At 40.6% G+C, this 19,900-nt stretch overlaps 1 pseudogene; it reads left to right on the forward strand.

Annotated features, from left to right (window-relative positions):
- The first annotated feature begins 5,848 nt into the window (after positions 1-5,848).
- On the forward strand, positions 5,849-9,181 carry LOC129089222 (homeobox protein engrailed-2b-like; annotated as a pseudogene).
- The last annotated feature ends 10,719 nt before the right edge of the window (positions 9,182-19,900 follow it).

The raw sequence follows: 19,900 nt of genomic DNA on the forward strand, positions 1-19,900 counted from the left end.
GTTAGTCTTTGCCTCGTGGTCATAGTTCAACCAGCGTTTTCATCAAAGTGTGTGTCCCCGCACTAATTCCCCCGTCCCTGCGTAAACAGAGCAGACAGAGTGGAATAGGAAGTGTCCCCTAACCTCAGAGCTCCCCTGGTCCCTCCTCCCCCTCAGGGAGGTTTTGTAAAGCGGACAGGAAGCTGATGGGCCCGGCTGACCTCTGCTTTGTCTCCCGGCTCATCTCACATCTGGGCACCAACACAATGTAGGAGACAGCAGCATTCAGAGTGTCACAAAGCCTGTCTCTCATTCTCCAGAGGCTGAGATATGGAAATGATACAAGAGATGTTGTTGTTGTTTTTTGTCAGTGGTCATCAGGTATCCGTCCTGGGTTTTATTTCACATAGTATAAAACCTGTACGATCCTTCCACTCATCTTTCTCTCCATGCTGCTTCCCATACTCTTCGATGATGAGGAGGAAATGTTCCTGCTGCTCTCTGAAAGGATCCTGTCACAGTGCTGCTGATTTACCACACCTTAACCTCTCTATGGGATCTAACACAAGGATACTATTTATACCTTTTTTTTTTTAAATATAGGTTTTTAACTTTCATGGAATAGTATTTGTCAAAGTGTGTTCGTTTTAATGAGGCTGAATAGAGAAACAACATTCATGTTTTTATTATTTTCACATATGAATTATATGACTCGTTGTTGTCATAACATTAGTAAATACACTCTTTAGATCATACTATTGGACCATTAGATCAATAGTATGATCCTTATGTAGATGATACCCCGTTTATATCAAACAAGTCATGGCGCGGCCTGAAAGTGAGACGGTGAGTCGTCCCGTTGTGAGGAGCAGAGGAGAGGACTGTGAACGCCTCACGGTAAAAAAAAAAAACGCCTCAGATCCCGGCGGCATTCCAGCTTTCTAAAAAATGACTTATTGAAAGCTGTATTTATTTGGACATGATGGTTTTGTGCCGCTCCTTCAGACATGTACAACCTGACTGATTCAGATGACGCAGCAAAGTGTTGACCGCTTCAGCTTTAACTTCCCGTTTCTGTTAGTGACGTGTGGAAACTATTAATAATAATTAATAATCAAGATCCGATGATAAGAACGGGATGTGTCTTATTCTACCGATCCACGTGCATTTTATAGGGCACATTAAATACCAATACATTCATATTATCAATACATTACATGCAAACTAATAATTAAAAATGAATGCGTATATATATATATATATATATATATATATATATATATACACTGGGTAACTATACCGGGTCTACTCCTGTTTTATAAAGAATATCAGACTATACTTTATATTTCATAATATTATATATATATATATATATATATATATATATATATATATATATATATATATATATATATATATATATATATATATATTATAACAATGTATATAATATATATTCAGGGTACCTTTGTCCTAAAAATGTTTCAATGAATTTGAGTTTGTGTATGATATATATTATTTATATATTTTTGATATGTCAGCATATTGTGCACACAGCCGTATGTGTTTCTCCATCATGGTGCTGATGTCAGATATAGAAACATACAGTGTGTCTCATTATATTCATAACTGAGGACGCCTGAGTTCGTTCGTTTAGTAAAAAAAGAGCTTTGACTCTGGTGACTCTCCGACCTTCCTGTTTTGGTGTATTGGGTTTATTTCTCTGATTGTATGATGGCTGTCACTTTATTGGTCTCATTTTCAAATTGGAAACATTTGACTCACGTGTTAAATGGTTTCCTGCTCATCAGCACCTGAGTTGAATAAGTGAACTAAATTATAAAGACAATAAATGTTCATATGTATCTAATAATAAAAAAGGAATGTTGCATAAAGTAACCATTTTTTAGCAATTTTAAACTGGGATAGAATAGGCTCGTGTCATGTATTGTCTAAACTCTACACTAAATATGTGGATTGTCTTAATAAAGGCCAGGGGCAGCAGGCACAGAGGCGGAGGGTGGGTTTACAGGAGGACCATGCAGCAGGCTGCTGGAGAGACCGGCCCTTTACTCACATAGGTTGTGTGGTTTATTCAATCAGGCCGTTTGGTAGGATGTTGCTTCATCTTCTTCACTAAGTGAAATCCGTTCATCGGTTCATCTATCGTTGTGCTGTAGTTGCTGTCGTTAATCCTGAGCCCTCTTGGCTCCATGGAAACAAATGCTTTGTCACTTTTCACTATTTTATCTGAGATGTTTCATTTGAAACCACTCGAGTAGTGGGGGGACTTTTTACCCCGTTGAGTTCGATGGTTACTTTGCGTTACAGTTTTACATTCAGCACGCGATAATGTCTCCATAAATGACCTCTGTTAAAGTCCACTTGAGCTTGGTGATGTTGGTGTAAAAGCACCTCTAAAGGAGCCTGTTAGGAGGAAGGTGACCTCCAGCATGCTGTAGTTGGAGAGGGACGCTCTCCACAGAGCCTATTTTACTGCTGATCTTTCTTTGCTTTCATTCAAAGTGTTGGGGCTTCTTCTTCTTCAACAACGACAGTCCAGCTGAAGCAAGTCTTTCACCAAACAAGTTGTGGAGATACAGGGTTTTCCTCTGTGTGCTCAGTGACACACAGAGGCTGCTCCACAGTTTCTGATGGAGCTCCGGCCCAATATGAAGTCCTAAGACCAAATCAAATCAAACAAAATAAGAAATTCCGTTCCAAATATTTGACTGTGAAGAGTTGGATCCTCATCATGCATTTTTTTTCAGATAAGCATCCTTCCTTTTTTTTTTTTTTAAAGCAGACACACATGCATCAAAGCTGAACACCTATCTCCATGAAGTGAGTAACTTATCAGCATCAGAAGAGCAGCAGAACCGACCGCTGGGCCTGTTTCATAGGCCACATTAAACAGCAAGAACATTATTATGACTATATATATTAATATTAACAAATGATGCCAAAATCAGTGATCTCAGCATCCTAACTCAGAGGTCGGCTTTTGTAAGTGAACAGTCTGTATTTATAGTCATGCATGGAGCCAGTCCAACATTTCATTATTTCACTTCGTTGCTTAATATTTTACTGCATACCAACGTGAAAAGTAACATTTTAAGTGGCGTGATCTGTTTACATGTCAGAGGATACGCGATAGACAGCCGTTCATTTACAGCACGTCAACGTTGTGTTCGCTTATAACCGTACGGATGGAAGCCCACGATGATCAGCTCAGCTCAACTCAACTCAATTAATTTCAATTAATTTCAATTAATTTCAATTAATTTCAATTAATTGAAGTAAATTGAAATTAATTGAAACTAATTTCAACTCAATTCAATTCATTTGGAATATTGGCATGAAAGCTTCAAAACAACAATGTTGCCAAAGCATCGAAATACAAAACGAAATAACAATACAATAATACATTTTCTCTCTCTCTCTCTCTCTCTCTCTCGCTCTCTCTCCGTGTGTGTGTGTGTGTGTGTGTGTGTGTGTGTGTGTGTGTGTGTGTGTGTGTGTGTGTGTGTGTGTGTGTGTGTGTGTGTGTGTGTGTTGAGGGGGTGTCACTAGGTTAAACGTGACTCTCAGCAGTTCGGCAGAATTCAGGTTTGTTCTGAGCTGCGTTCAGGTGCAACAACAAAAACACATTTTCCTCTGGCTTTAGTTTAGTGCGAAACACATCCACTCAAATGTTTCACTCAACCAACTCAGTGTGCTGACACATCGGACTATCACACACACACACACACACACACACACACACACACACACACACACACACACACACACACACACACACACACACACACACACACACACACACACACACACACACACACACACTGGTCCAGCACGTACGGCGTCATTTCCCTCCACGTCCACGCTTCACAGAGGACTCATCCTCATTAGAGACCCTGAGCCCAGTGAAGCCGCCTCTGTTCGCCTTGGCACGCATCCACGCGCTGGTTTGTAACGCGCCTTCTCCATTCCAATAGGCTACAAAATGTTCACAATTCACCTCATTATCATCTATTTGGCGTAAGAAAGCACAAACTGGCACACTGTAACATGTGACCACTATATTATAAACTAACCATATACTAATAACTACATATGAAACAATATAAATATATCCCATTCATGGTCTAATAAATGTGTGCTATTTGTGAAAGGAAACTTGATCTAACAAACAAAGTTAATCCTGGTTGAAGCAAACCCTTTTTATCTCTCGTATTTTCAAAGGATGAAAATATAATGATTGATATAATGATGATCTCACAGTTGGATTATGCAAACAAGAGGTAGATCTCCCTCTCATATGGCTACAAGAAACCCCACGCGATCCCCAGCATAGGCCATAGAGGCCACCAAGACCTCTGACGTCACTGTGACACAAACTCATCCAGGAATTTAAAGCAGTTATAGTTTACAGACACAGTCCACGGTGTAATGTAAATATTAACAAAAAGGTAGATTAAAAACTACTAAATATTTTTTAAATCAGGAAAACTGGCTGATGAATGTTTATAATATTCCAAAATGACAGAATGAGTGTGAGGAGACAGAGACACTGCAGTCACTGTGTTATGATCCATAGCTTATTCTCTGCTAATATGACTGACGTGAAAGATAGAGCAGCAGAGGTGAGAATAGCCAGCAGGTCACCACAGTACAGTGCAGCCTACAAACTAAACGTATATTCTACATTTTGAGTGGTGAACAGGCAACCTGCAAATACACTGTAGCTGAGCCTGGTTTTGCACTCCACAAACTGAATTCAACCTTTTACTTTTTCCCTCTCAGTCAAGTTGTAAAATAACAAGTCCTACTGTTAAAATGCAAACCTGCTCACAACTCTTTGGGGCCCAATGGCCAGGAAATATACCCCAACATCAGTACAGTCTCTCTGTCCTGAAACCACAGCCTGTTGCATGAAAAATGAAGTGCATTGACTGTTTTCATGTCTTTGTTTTGGGTAACCTGACCTATACATCATGTTGGCAGGACACCAGCTCTCACAACAACTTGGAATTATACAATGTTGAGCTGCATTCAAGGCAGTGCACCTGCGTTTCTGTTTTGTCTTGTGTAAATGTCTCTTAATGTCCACGTGATGACTGTAAGCAGGCCATCACATACTATCTGAGAGCTGGGCTGAACATTATGCTCCAACTAGCAACCGTAACCTTATTCAAAATTCAATCTGTGCCTTTCAATGTTCAAGTAATGAGAAATGTCCGCTGTAACCTGAATGCATCATACACTGGCTGGGTGGATTGGATTAATCTGCATCTCCAGGGAATTCCGGGAAGCTCACATGACACCAACTCTCCAGCTCTATTGGTCCGAGGCACGTGTCTGAGAGACCCGTAGTACAACGTCATCACAGTGTCTCGCAGCCAATCATAAATGAGAACCAAAATCAGTAGTGAAAGTATTTGAGCGGCGTCTTCATCAGGGCAGTTAGTTCTGCTGGAAGCATCACACAAATTGTGTGCAAGGACCCGGACAAATTAAAGAGGCTAGACTCTGTTTTTTTTTTTTAAAAATCGCTCTACATTTTTTTTTAATATAAATATTTCACCGCCAGGTCCAGCCATGAGGAGAAGGCTTTTACCAGAAACTCAAGCATGATTTTTCTTTGTCAGAATCATAAGAGGCGCGTTTTCACAGCAAAAGAAATATCATCTATTCTACCCGAAAAACAATTAGTCTAGCTCATCGACGTGTTTGTTTTTTTTGGAGTCAGAAATATATAGTAGGCTAATTAACTGATTAACCCATAAGAGAGTGCACGGGGCAACACGAAATTGGAATTACTACTTTGCAGAGAAAGAGGTGCTGAGGGTGATCAGGCTTCATCATCATGGAAGAAAATGCTCGCCGAGACCCAGAGAGCCCAGAGGACTCCGGCGAGGAGTCAAACCGGGCCATCCTACCTCTCCTCCAGCCACCCGGCAACCAGCAGTCCCACCGGATCACCAACTTTTACATCGAAAACATTCTGAGACCGGACTTCGGTCGAAAGAGGAAGGACGGGACTCTGGTCCGGGATGGAGACAGTCTGGGAGTGATCATACGAAGAGAGGAGCAGGCGGGGAGAAAGACTTCCAAAACTGGCAACCCGCAGCAGGGTGGAGCAGGAGGCGAGGAGGAGAAGGAGGAGGAGGAGGAGGAGGATGATGATGAGGAGGAGGAGGACACGGGAGCATCCGACGACCAGCATCCGGACACTGAGGCTGGGAGGCCTGACCTGATAGCCGGTGATGTGGCCGTGCAGGGTCGGGGGCTGCTGGCGGGGACCGATGTCGCAGCCCTCAGCCCGGCTCGGCCCCTGCGTCCAAGCCGATGCTGTGGCCAGCCTGGGTGTACTGTACCCGGTACTCAGACCGTCCGTCAGCAGGTTGGTGGTGGTGGTGGGGGGATATTGTTTGGTCACTTTTTTTTTGTTTATGGAAAGAAAAAAGAAAAAGAAAAATGGATACATAAATATAGAAATAATAAATAAATACATAAATGAATGAATTACTGAAGGTAAATGAAGAAAGCCAACTCAAATTTAGTGACTCCGTTAAAAAAGAGGTGAATGGCAGAAAGCAGCTCGTTCTTTCAGAGAGAGAAATGCATCATTTACCAATTTAAAAGCTCCAGAGGATCATTTCTAAAAAAGAGACAGACATTTTTTTTTTCTCTGAGCCCTGCGACCCCCAATCCTACTTAATAGACATATCACTTGTAACAATTGACAAAGCAGTGATTGCACCATCATCACTATTATTATTATCTTAATCGTTTCACAATTTCAATATCTATAAAAAAAAAAATAATACAACATTCCTAGAAAAGACACGGACATATTTACATAAAACAAAGTTTAACGCAAATCAGAAAGTAATTCGAGTTGTTTTTTTTGGGCGGAATTCGATTTGGATTTTGGCTTTAAAACACGAAAAAGTGAACAAAACGACTCGCTGCTGTCGATCACTGCTGTGAACATGACGTTCAAATTAAATACGAGTCGAATATAAAGTAAAAAAAATACGGAGAAGTGAAGTAAAACCAAGTTTAACGCCATTGTTCCTCAGTCTTCTTTGTTGATGTACCATTAGCATATTTTTTGACAATGGGGGGTCTAAAAAGTGAGGGCCGTGTGTCCCCAAAAAAAAGCACCATTCGTTGTGAAATATTCATCAGAACTTAAAAGCCTTTTCACCCGCCAGAGAAATAAAAAAACGATTTTTGACAACATGGCCATGTTAGGAAGGTAATATGAAACGATTGGGTCTCAAACAGTTGCTATTTCAGCCGTAAAGCTTGTTGTTCTGTCGCAGCACCGCTGTGTTTTGGGCTGTTTATCACAGCTTTGGGATGAACAGGTTTCCGTTTTTAAAAGATAAACTGAAACGGTTGCTTTATCGAGTAGTTTCAAGTGGAAGCAGGTGCACTTGGACTTTTCCTTTGTGGTGATTTCGAAAAGGCGTTCAACTGTTAAATCCTGTTTCTAAAACAGACGAGCAGCCAAACGGGAGGAAAATGTATTGCATTTTTACATCGAAGGGAGCGTTTGAGGAACAGAAAACGAGTCGAAAAACAGTCCAAAATGTTGTGTTTATTGTTGTATGGAAAACAAAAAAAAAAAGTTTCCATCGAGGTCCAGGCCGAGCTTATGGAAATGACCACAAAGGGCCTTCAGAGAGGTCAGGGTGGCTGCTGTTAAACGAGCCACAACTTAGTAGGAATTAGTAAAGCCGTTCATGTTCTAGGGTATGATTATCCATAGGACATAAACCAGATTGTATAAACTTGTAAAGATTGTTGTCAAACCAAACGCAGCCCTTTACTCTAATGGGATAATATATACAACTTCTAAATGTGGGATGGCACAATTGATTAGGCCTACTATATTTTTCACTTCTGTACCAAAGCTGACATGTATTTCTCGGTTCAGTCTCATGTATTTGCCCTTTGACTTCATCATGATAGAACCGGCTGAATATTATTATAGAAACAAAAGGGGAATCACTCTTTTAAGGAAACTACTTTTTTTTTTTTTAAGAAGGAGTTCCTATGGTAACAGGGAGGGAAAGAGGCGCCTTACTCCCCATCCTCCATCATTTCCTAACCCCACCCCCATCTGCTCCCTCCTCCTCCCGGTCTCACCGAAGGCTGCAGCAGAGCTGGAGGACACGCAGCCTGCAGCCTGGTGGCTTGTTGCTCTAAAGTCCTCCATGTCAGTCCTGTTGGGGTTGGAACGAAAAACTCTGACTAGAAGTTATACCTTTTAATATTATGCTTCAGATAGACATAACCTCCTCTTTCAAAAAAAATATGTACTTACAGGTACAACACAATTATAAAGTATGATAGAGTATATCAAGAAGTAGACAACTCCATGTTTGACCACGGAAAGTCAGATCGAAACCTTTTGATGTGTTATTCATTATTGAGAGGTAAATCCTTGTCTGCAACTATAATTTAAATGATCTTACATTCTATAACTTTTTTGGGAGTTAACTTTATGGAGTTAAATTCAAAACCTCAAAGGTCCGTAAATGCAGCAGAGGAACTCTGCAAACCCTCCTGATCCAAAGTGTTTTACCCCAAATGCTCAGTGGTACTTTATCCATTATGACTCTTTAAAAATGATTAATAAATAAATACTATATATGAATAAATAAATAAATAAATAAATAAATAAATAAATAAATAAATAAATAAATAATTTGAAAGGCTACCTAATAACTACAGTAATAACTAAAGTACTAATAATTAAAGTTATTATTATATAGTAAAGTGTGCCTATATGAAGTAAAATGTGACCAGATGCTGTTTTCAGAGTCCTAACGTGTTTTGTCTTAACCCCCCCCCCCCCCTCACCAAAGGGCCCAGATCCCGCAAGCCAAAGAAAGCCCCGACCCCGAGTAAAGAGGACAAGCGGCCCCGGACGGCCTTCACCGCGGAGCAGCTCCAGCGGTTAAAAACTGAGTTCCAAAACAACCGGTACCTGACCGAGCAGCGGAGGCAGAGCCTGGCCCTGGACCTTGGCCTTAACGAGTCTCAGATCAAAATCTGGTTTCAGAACAAACGGGCCAAAATCAAGAAAGCCACCGGGAATAAAAACTCTCTGGCGGAGCATCTCATGGCGCAGGGACTGTACAACCACGCCGGGGCCAAGGACGCCAAGTCGGACAGCGAGTAGAGGGGGTTCTGAACCATGCAATAAAAATCACTCCAGTACCAGCATTCATATTTAAAACTCAACCAGAGACGATATAGTGACATTTTTTCTGTCTTTTGTATGCGTGTGTGTGTGTGTGTGTGTGTGTGTGTGTGTGTGTGTGTGTGTGTGTGTGTGTGTGTGTGTGTGTGTGTGTGCAGGCTAAGCGTCCTCGGGGCTGTAGTAATGACGATGTCCAATTCGAGTCAAAAATTCTGCTGCGTCCATGTCACACCTAGAAGTCGACATTTCCCATCGTACACAACAACCCTCAAACAGCTATGGGTGCGTGCGCACTAACCTTAACGTTACCGTGCGACATCCACGGCCCACGAGTGTGTCTCATAGGGGACACTCTTCAACATGTCATTGAGAAAAACACAGTCTATGGGCCATTCACAGGCTGCTGGGACAAACAAGTTTAAATCTCAGCTACAATGATAGCAGCCGCAGTGCAGTTCATTTCTGATAGGCTACCATTCCCCATCAAGGTTAAAACACTGATGGGATTAGAATGATGCGCTAATAAAATAAGGACTAATTGAAATTTTTTTAAACATTAGAATTCAAACGAGAGTCCAAAAGTTGTGGACACCAAGTACATATCACGGTCAGGTATAGACAAAAGACAGTGGACGGAACTTTCGCCTGACGTGTCCCCGTGTCCTCCGACATCCCATGAAGAACCAATTGACAGATAACCGACGGCCTCAGTAGGCACACTGAACGTTACATCCAGCCGAGAAAAGTAAACGCGAGCTGAGAAGACGACGAGCTCGAGACAGGAGACAGTCACGCGCACTACAGCCCCGAAGAAGGCGTCCCGTTAGGCTCCACTGTTGTGCTTGAGGAACTTTATTGATTATGAAAACTATATGCTGAAATCCAAAGATTTTTCCTGCTGCATTCTGGGAACTGTGAATTGAGGGGAAAAAATAGCCGACTTTGTGTTCTGTCTGTGTTTTGTACTTTCTGACTTTACCGGCTCTTCTCCGCTCTTTCCTCCTCATTCTTAGCGTGTAAGTGAATGTTGACCTGCAGGTGTGCTGGTTCCGGTGTCACACAGCCTTCTGCGGCCCTGTACGGTCCAATACAGTGTGGGGGGGGAATGTACCGACACGTGTTATGTCTGGAATTAAAGGTGTACTTTAGAAGCTGTCTGTTTAATTACAAAATAAGGCCTCACAAAAAGAGCAGGCAATTCATTAACGCACACCGAACAAAACAGCCCAACTGAATGGAGAATGGGATGGGTCTCTCCTCACATTCGTTTTGATTTAGATTTTCTATCAACGCTAATTTAAAAAAATATATAAAATGCCCGGAACGCTCAGATTTAATCCTATGACCCAGGAACAATGAAACAATTCGCATTGTGTCCTAAAAACCGGGCTTCCGTCAACGTGACTCTCTTCCCCACTCATCTGCAGCCTCCGGCCCAACCCTGGACCTCTAGTGCCGGCTGTCATGTACTCCTATTGAATGTTCAAGAAAAACAGGCAAAGTGTATGTGTTGTGTTAACAAAGACCATTTATATTTTTTATTTATACAAAGAACATCTGTGGCCATGTGGAAACGGGCTCTGGAGTGTTTACATAACTTATTTTTTTCCTGCAATAACTTGTGTGTTAGTACGCTACATGTGTCAGGCCTTCTCGGGTCTAAATACTGTGGATCCAAACCAAACCGTGGTCTTTCGATGCTCTGAATGTTTCTCTTTATTTTTTTCTCTACTGTGTTATAGGAGGTCAGTTTCTCTTGCATTCAATCACAAACCTGGAAAAGCCTCTGCCTTACACCTTAGTAAATACAGCCTGGGAATATTTACTGTGTTTTAAAGAAAGAGCAGCTGTGTTTTCTACAATGAAATTTGACATCAGGATTTTGGAAAAATTAAATAACGAACATATTTAGTTGTTTTAACCCCTCTCAGCTGAGGGTCTCTTTTATATGATGTAAATAATTTATATCATAACGATGTGATGGTAAATAAAAGACAACGATGCAAATGTGTATTTACAGTAGATTATTTTATTACATATCCTCAAACACACACAAATGAAGTCACATAGGCCAAACATTTAATATTTTGCTGTGAATTTGATTTGATGAGTCAGCGGGTGGTTTTATTGAAATATCTCCCTAATGATTAGCATGACAAAGAGAGACTGAGGACGCAGACACATGGAGGACACTTCTAGTCTGCTCACCCAGCTATCACTACTAGAACCACAGCCTTCTATTTTACATTCACTGTTAAAAGACTTCACAGAAGGCTGTTTCACAGAGAGGTGATTTCAACATCTACTGTAGCGTGTGTGTTTATGCAGGCTGGAAAGAACTGTTCAAATGATACCAGGGTTCATGACAATGAAGGACTGCGTGCTTCTCTAAAAGAAGAACATTCTCGGTTCAAAAGCATTTTGATCTCGACTATATTGTGTCGGAGGTGTATTTTAACGAGTTTTTCTATGCTCCTAATCTTGATATTTGGGATTTTTGGAGATACAAGGTTTTTACATGACGGTATGATAAGGACATAACATTTAGGCCACAGGCCTCAACCCCATGTGGGGACGCTGATAAGAAGCCGAGGTCACAGGGAGATTTATAACACTTGAATTATATTCTTTTTTTAAATAAAGACAAATTAAATGTCTGGAGCTTCCCCCGTATTGTTGAAAACAGAATATTAAATTATGCCTTACTCATATTCACAAGTCTTTTCCAGCCATAATTGATGGTCTAAAGTTATGGGAGCCCTAAATGGAACCAGAAAAATTTGAGTAACTGTAATTCAGGCTGAAAATCCTAGTACACCATAGGCCATAATGTCAAACTGATGGAGGACAAGAACAGGTGGATAAGACATCCCTCATACATTCATTTAAAGAGATGACTCCTCCTGCCCTTCTGCTCCGGTTGGGCCAACACCTCTCTGATATAATGACATTATCACACAAGTATGAAGATATATTGTGCTTTATGATTGTAAAGCAGTGTGTATAGTAGAGATTAAACTATCTCACCCAGAAACAACAGTCTCTATCTATGACTTTTTTTCCCCATGTATCATATTCACGTGGAATTCAGGATTTTTTTTATTGCTTGATCACACCAACACAATATGAAAGCCGCTTTGGAAGAACTGAACTGGTCACAAAGGAATGATCCGAGAATAAGAAGGCATCAAGTATTAACTAGAATGAGTTGATACCAGGTTCTCATAAGACTGCAGTGAATATGAACGGCTACGAGGTTCTCAAAAACAGAAGATTGACCAGCCCAAAGAGAACAGAGTTCTGGAAGCATAACTCAACTAGACTAATAACCTTACATATTGACTTCCTGATGAATTGATATGAAGACAGTGAACAAAAGATCATTTTCTAAGTTAGGAACAGAAAAACAAGCCAGTACCAAACAAACCATGTAGTCTTTGATAATAAGTTTGCATGTGTCCGTCTATAGAGTCATTCAAAGGATTTAAGATCGTGCTTGTGGAGTCTTTTGTTTTTGAAAATGCAGCATCCTTACAAACTGAGGGTTCCTGACACAAACCACTGACAAAATACTGATAGTTCTGATTGTTAGCCTGGATAAAGTGGTAGAAAGATGGGTGACATTTAGAAACTTAGCCTCAAAGTCATTACTGTGACCTTATTTTCCCCATCAGTTTGTCTAAGTTTCAGTAACAAAGTCTGCTACATAATAGATAGAACTTAAAACATACAGCACTAAGGACCGACTCCTGAAAGCGGAAAACTGTCTGTCAGAAGATAGCCTCCTCCCAAAAAATGATCCAGCAGTCGAATTAACTGAGTACACCAAGTATCTTAGAGCATCACAGAAATTTCCTTTCTGTATGTTGTTTACCTGAAGATCTGACCGAGTTGGAGAAATACTGGAGAAAAATAAAAACAGCGAAATAAACATGGCGAGCAGAAGGCGATCCAGAGGGTTTTTTGGGACTCGTCCACTGGCAGCAGCATTGACCTGGGTTTGTGAATGGCTGCAGGAGCCCTCATCTGCATTTCCTTTCTTAGCTGACTTGTATGTGGAAGTAACGCCCAACGGCCGCTGACTTGATGAGCTGAGCCACTCTTGACTTGGGAGAGGAAAGGGGGAGAAAAGCTGCGAGCTGGGTTTCTATGCACAGTGTGGGGCTGTCAGTCCAAAGGGTTGGGGGGCTCTAATGGCCAGAGAACCTGGATGAAGGTCAAAATGCTTTGGGTTTCCATGCAAAGAGCAGCAGGTGACAACATTACAGCCAAGAAATGTTGAGAAATTATCATCCACATTCCCGGTACTAAATTACTTCTTTTCATCACGGCTCTGATGTTGCATGAATTATATTCTGTTCATATTAAATTTATTTCTCACATGATTTCTCATATTGGGTCTGAAATCTTTTGATCACTTTCCAAATGTCAAGAATTTTCATATACAACCTCTTGATGAAACATGATGAGACCATTTGGACCGAATCCTTTCTTCTTTTCCCTGGTTCACAATGCTGCAAGTCAAAGATTGTGGTTACAGTAAAAAAACTAAAAAAACAAACAAGTATTGCTGGTCTGGGATGTGTGCTTTGGTTTCGTGGGTGGATGTTTTACATCCCAGACCACCAACGGTTAGATACTCGAAAGTGGACGTGCACATGGTTTTGCATTAATTGGGTATCAAAGGCTGATGTGGTCACATGATTTTTGACTTGTACGTTCCGTGAGTACATTAGGACTGGAATGGATTCTGAGATGTGGTCCTCAATTTGTTTTCCACTCTAGTGGGCTGCAAACCATCAGATTGAAAGATACTTCTTTTGAAAATTTCACAGGTTCTCAAAAGAATCTAATCTTTTTCAAATTTTTAGATTTATTAAGATTATCAAAATGTATGCACACTTTTAAAGATGTTCAATTATCACCTCACTAAGTTTCAGAATAAATCATATAAATAACTTCCTAGGCAATAACTATTCCGGTCTACCTTTGATGTCTCTTTTCTTGCTGTAAACCACATCTGTGTATATCTGTGAAGTTATGTCCTGACTTCTCTTTAGAACATATAACGGGAAAATAATCTACATTTTTTATCCTCTTACTAGCTTTTACATGGCTTTCAACTGCGTCTCATGGTCTTCAATAGCACATGAGTTGAGATCAGTGCAGTTCTCTTACTGATCCCATATTCTACAATGAAATTCCAAGCTTTGCAGCATCGTTTGGAACATTCTAAACGGAGCAACAACATTCAGACACTGCTATCCATCGATCTATCAGGTTACAGCTAACAACACATCAATCTGCAGGCACCTTTTTATTCTGGAGAGCAGTAACAGTTAAAACAAGCACCAGTGTCTTGTCTGCTTGTTGAGGCACACATGCTGCTAAATCTGTCCTGTTGTTTTCTGGCCATAAACAGAGTATCAAGGGCAAAAACATAAAAAACATCTTATTTATTCAAAGTTCACCCATCTCCTTGTCATAAACTTAACCCCTCCCACAGGCAGAGGCAAAGGGCAGACGAGCAGATAAAAGAAAAGTACATATCACAAAGTATTGATGTCCCCTGTGTCTCCGTCAGACAAAAGACGGCCCATCCAGTCCCCCTTCCCCCCACTGAGTAATTTAGCCATAGTTCTCTAAATGCTTCCTAGTCAAACTTGGAATATGGAATGAAGGGGACGGGGGCTTTGTGGCGGAAATATAATTACGGCAGCTAAAAGCTGGTGAAGGAGGAGAATGGGGGATGACATCAGACCAATTTCACACCCGGGCCTCGGATGGCCAGGCCAAGCCTGGGCCTCGCCGCGCAACACTGATCAAAGCCTGCTGCAGCCGCCCCAAAAGCCAAAAAAAGGGGAGACTTAACTATGCTAATCTCCAGGACAAATATATTTTAATCTTGTTAGAATACAAGTTAATGCCGCAGCTCAGTGACCAAACTTTATGCCATAAGAGCAAAAGGATACAAGAACACAAAATCACACTTTGTCTCCAAGGTTTCTCTATTCAACAAGGGAATGTTGAGTCTCAGAAAAACTAGTTGAGGAATTCTCAAGTAGTCATACCTCTGTCATAGTCCTCTCCAGACATTGTTAGTGCATGTCCTAAAGTAACGGATAGACCTAGCTGTGCCATCAATGGCTGTAATGATAAACCTCTCAGTTATGACACTTCTTGGTTAGTCTTTCCACTGTACCAACATCAGCAACTCTGGTTTGGTTGAAATAAATCCTTAATTCACAGAGCAAAATGAAAATATGCCGGTTCTACACGTAGTTATCCCCCAGTTGCCTCTCTGCCAGGTCTCCAGCTCACCTCTGTCCTAGTTAGGAGGAAAGCTTTCATGTATATAATAACACATCAATGTATCTTCATAAAATGCTTTGCATGATATCTTATGAAAAGTTACTCCACTTTTTTCGTGTGTTTTCCTACAAAACTAGCAACTCGGACAAATTCCGCTTGTTACATGCATGCAGTCTTTTCAAAATAAACTTCTGTTTTCACAGGGAACTAGTTTTAGGCAACAATCCTACGTAGTTAGGTTAAGGAATAGACCTGGTTTTTTGTTTAAAATAAATACAAAAGTTCCTTGAGTGAAGTATAAGCTTGTGACTATGAAAAGCTCTGGGCAGCTGTGCTTCTGGAGGTTCCCCATCGACCATATCCTCCCTGCAGCAGCTGCTGTTATTTACACCGACTCAGATAGAACACAGCAGGTTAAAAAGGCTTTCTCTTTAACCTTACCATAGATATCATTCAATACTATAGGAAGCGAGAATCATCTAACATCAATGTTCTGGTCTAGTTATAAGGTTGATGAATCTCTTAGTGTCCTCACTAAGCTGGTCCATTTTGAAAACTTAGTTTTCCCATCCACATTTAAACCCAGCAAACATTTGAAGATGTATCCAATCATGATAGTTTTCAAATATATAGTTAATAGTCAAGAAAACATCAGCCAAGTGTTCAAATGTGTCTCTTTTAAGCACTCTCAGTGGGCAGAACAGAAGCTCACTATCCAAATCAAAGATCTCGAGTCAAATGTGAATATATATGAATATATATATGAATAACAAAGCAAAATAGATTTTTATCATGTTGGAAGGTCAGCAAGAGAGCCACGAATCATTCATTCCCAGCATGTTTGACTACTGTCCAGGTGAGCTAGAAGACAACTCCTTTATTTTTGAGGATAATTCAAATTTATGATTATGACCATAATTCCTATCAGTCCTGATAATATTGTTCCCACCAAAGTAATTGCAGGGATCTGGGGACACAATGACATCAATGAAAAGAAGTCAGATGGTTGTGAACACCCCAACACCTGAATCTAAAGCTCCATCGTCAATCAATGGGCTGTGGGAAATGAGCATGTAACGGATGAGAGGGCTGCTGGTAACCCTTGATCTGTCAGGCAGCCACACCATGAGATCGTATGTGTCCTATTGTGACTCCAATCACCGAGGAGACAGGAAACCAAACCGGCAGGGAGGCCGGTGGAGACAACAGGCAGACAGAGAGTTGGAAACGTGAAGGTGGACTAACGGTGCTCTGCAGAGTCCTGTTCATACTGGATTTCTATCGTGTTAATGAGCAGGTGCAGTGCTATGTCAGATGCAGAACCTTCAAGCTGGTGAGCCCTTATTGGTAGTGTTTTATAATAATAATAATAGTAATAATAACAACTTTATTTATATAGCACCTTAAAAAACAGAGTTTACAAAGTGCTTTGACAGACGAAGCAGAAAAAGCAAGGCAATAAAACAACAGAAAGCTCAACAATATACAATAAAAATACATGTAGAATAATATAGAAAAATAATTTAGTAAAATAATTTAGTAAAATCAATAATAAAATAAAACATTAAAGCGACGACATCACATAAAAGCCAATCTGTAAAAATGTGTTTTAAGAAGTGATTTAAAAGAGATTACTGATTCTGCGGGCCTTATCAGACAGGTCGTTCCAAAGCCGAGGGGTCCTGATGGCAAAAGCACGGTCACCTTTAGTTTTTTTGGCCTTGACTTTAGAGCATCCAGAAGGGCCCCACCTGAGGATCTAAGGCTGCAAGCTGGCTCATAAAGGGGTCAGCATTTCTGCTATATATTTTGGGGCCTGCCCCACACGTGCTTTGAAAGTGACCAGTAAAATCTTAAAATCAATTCAATGAAGAGAAGCCAGGATCGGGGTGATGTGATGTCGTCTGTTAAAGACACTATAGCAAACACTGTTTGAGGAATCAGAGAAGAGATGTTCCTGTTGAGACTGCACATGAATGATGACTGTCTTTTGGTTTCATTTCTGTATGTTAATGTAAATGAAATGTAACGGAGGCCGAGTTCAGTGCACGGTTATTAACACAAGACGAGGATCGGAGTGGGCTGACCGGGTCGGATAGCTGGACGAGTCAGTGGGGGCAGCATGGAACGACTGCAGGAAGCAGGGCATCTAATGAGGGCTTCAGGTAAAGACTGCATCTTTTTAAATGTTGGTAACCACGGCATTAAGGCTCTTCGTAGCTGGTACGACCAAAAGGCTTAGTGACAATAAACCCCTGAAAGCTAAAAATATATAATGATAACAGCACTAACCTGTGCTGCGACAAATAAATGGCTCCCTTCTTCCATATTTTGTGCCTTTGAACAGTAATGCCTGAAAGTACATATTGCATGAGACCAACATTGGAATTCGTCCATGTAATTTGCACAATTATATAATTACACCACAGCAAAAGCTTGTGATTTTCCCAGACCCTTTACATTTTTCAATGTCAAATTGCATAAAATCTCTAGTAACTCTACCCAGTTTTTGCATAAAAATTATGAAAATCTGAACCAGTTTTTTTTTGTTTAAGTATGACTGGAGTGTAGAAAGGTATGCTGGGTGCAGCTGGGTCTTCTCTGTTGGAGGATGCTACATCATTCTGGAGTGAGAGGGATTTGGATGTAAATTTACTGTAAATGTATTTTCATTAGTTAAAAGGAGGGAATTGCTGGTAGATCTTCTGTGCAAAAAGGATACAGGGGAAAGACGTTGATCCACAGACATAACCTGTTTGCAAAATCAAACTGCTTTTAGCTTTTGTTTGTTCCAGCCTCCCTCAAGCTGCTGAACGCTATCACTTAATTTTGCAATAGAGCTGAAAAGCTGAATAGTTCAGAGATTTTCAACTTGAAGCAGCAGCACAAAAAGCATCTGAGCGCTCTGAAAAAGGACACTCGATGCGATGATTTTTCTTCAGGCGGACACAAATGCTCTCTTCTTATTGGGACTAATTCAGAACAGAAGCTGGCAAAAAAATAAAATGTTATATGGACATCCGACTAAATGTTCAAATTAATTTGGATGCAATCCATTTAAAATAAAAATATATTTTCACACCACTTCTCCGACGGTTTGGTGTCGGGATGATCATCTGTGCAGCATAACTCACTAGTTTGCTAGTGTTGCCAGGAAACTAGTGAGTTTTTCCTTCATTTTGCGTTAACAGAGAGAACAATGTTAGTGTTATTAGCTAAGAGGGTAACACAGTAACAAAGATGCAGTCATTTCCTGAATAATCTGGTCACTGACCCAAACAGCAGGAAATAGTGCATTTACTTGGGACTAATTTCAGCGACAGATTAATCCACATTTGGTGCTCTAGTTAGCATTTGTGGCAGCAAGGCAGGTGTGTGTGGGATTGTGTCAAAATAAGCAGTAAATGCTGATGAAGTGCAACAGTGTGGCTCACTGATGTGTTTATAATGCAGCTCTATGGCACAGAGGTGGAAGATACTTCAGGCTTTGATACACACACATACATGTTAGAAGATACATTTACTGTTGGTTTGACTCTGCACATGGAATGATAGGAATACTATAGAACATCACCAGTCAGTGCTGTGCTTCTTATGACTCAGCATTACACTTAAGCATATAGTTCCCACAATTCCACATCAATCTCTGTCATATTTAGGAGCAAAACTGGAATATGTTAGAATCCACTTTTGAAAATCATTTCTATAACGTCCGTCGTACTGTGCTGTTCCTATTGCATTAGGTTTGGGCTTGATGTAAATCTAGATTTTGCTGTCATTGATGTATTTAATCACCGGGACAGCCTGAGGACTGCTTGTTAGACATGCATGATGGCTTGTTAGACCATCATGGAGATCCCAGCTCTGATCTAACACAGAAGGCTAACCATGTGCTACATAGCAGTGCTACACGACATGCTAGGAAGCACTAAGGTTGCCTCATAGAAAGTTCCACAGCATTAATGTGTATAGATATCACCTGTTTACATGTGACCTCATATGAGCGTAGCTTTGGTTACGCCCACTGGTCTTCACATAGAAAGATAAACACGGAGGAAGTAAAGAGTCAGTCTGCACCTTGGCCCATCAAAAAAATGAAAAATAACATTTACAAATATGTATATGGTATTTGTGTGTAATTTTGCGTACTCATGAATGCGTGTTCCAATCTACACACAAATAGCAAGCAATTTGAAATCAGTTTCACAAATGCACACATAAATATGAATATTAAACATAAAGATGTTTCACATCATCGTCACAGATCTGATCTAGTTAGCCTTTGAAAAGCTTCCTGCGTCTACAGAAGTCTGAAACGTTTGTGACATTCTTTTGTATTTATTTACAGATTTGAAATGGGTGTGCACGGATCAGGTTATTTTTGCA

Source organism: Anoplopoma fimbria, chromosome 3 (genome assembly GCF_027596085.1).
Source record: "Anoplopoma fimbria isolate UVic2021 breed Golden Eagle Sablefish chromosome 3, Afim_UVic_2022, whole genome shotgun sequence".
Taxonomy (NCBI): domain Eukaryota; kingdom Metazoa; phylum Chordata; class Actinopteri; order Perciformes; family Anoplopomatidae; genus Anoplopoma; species Anoplopoma fimbria.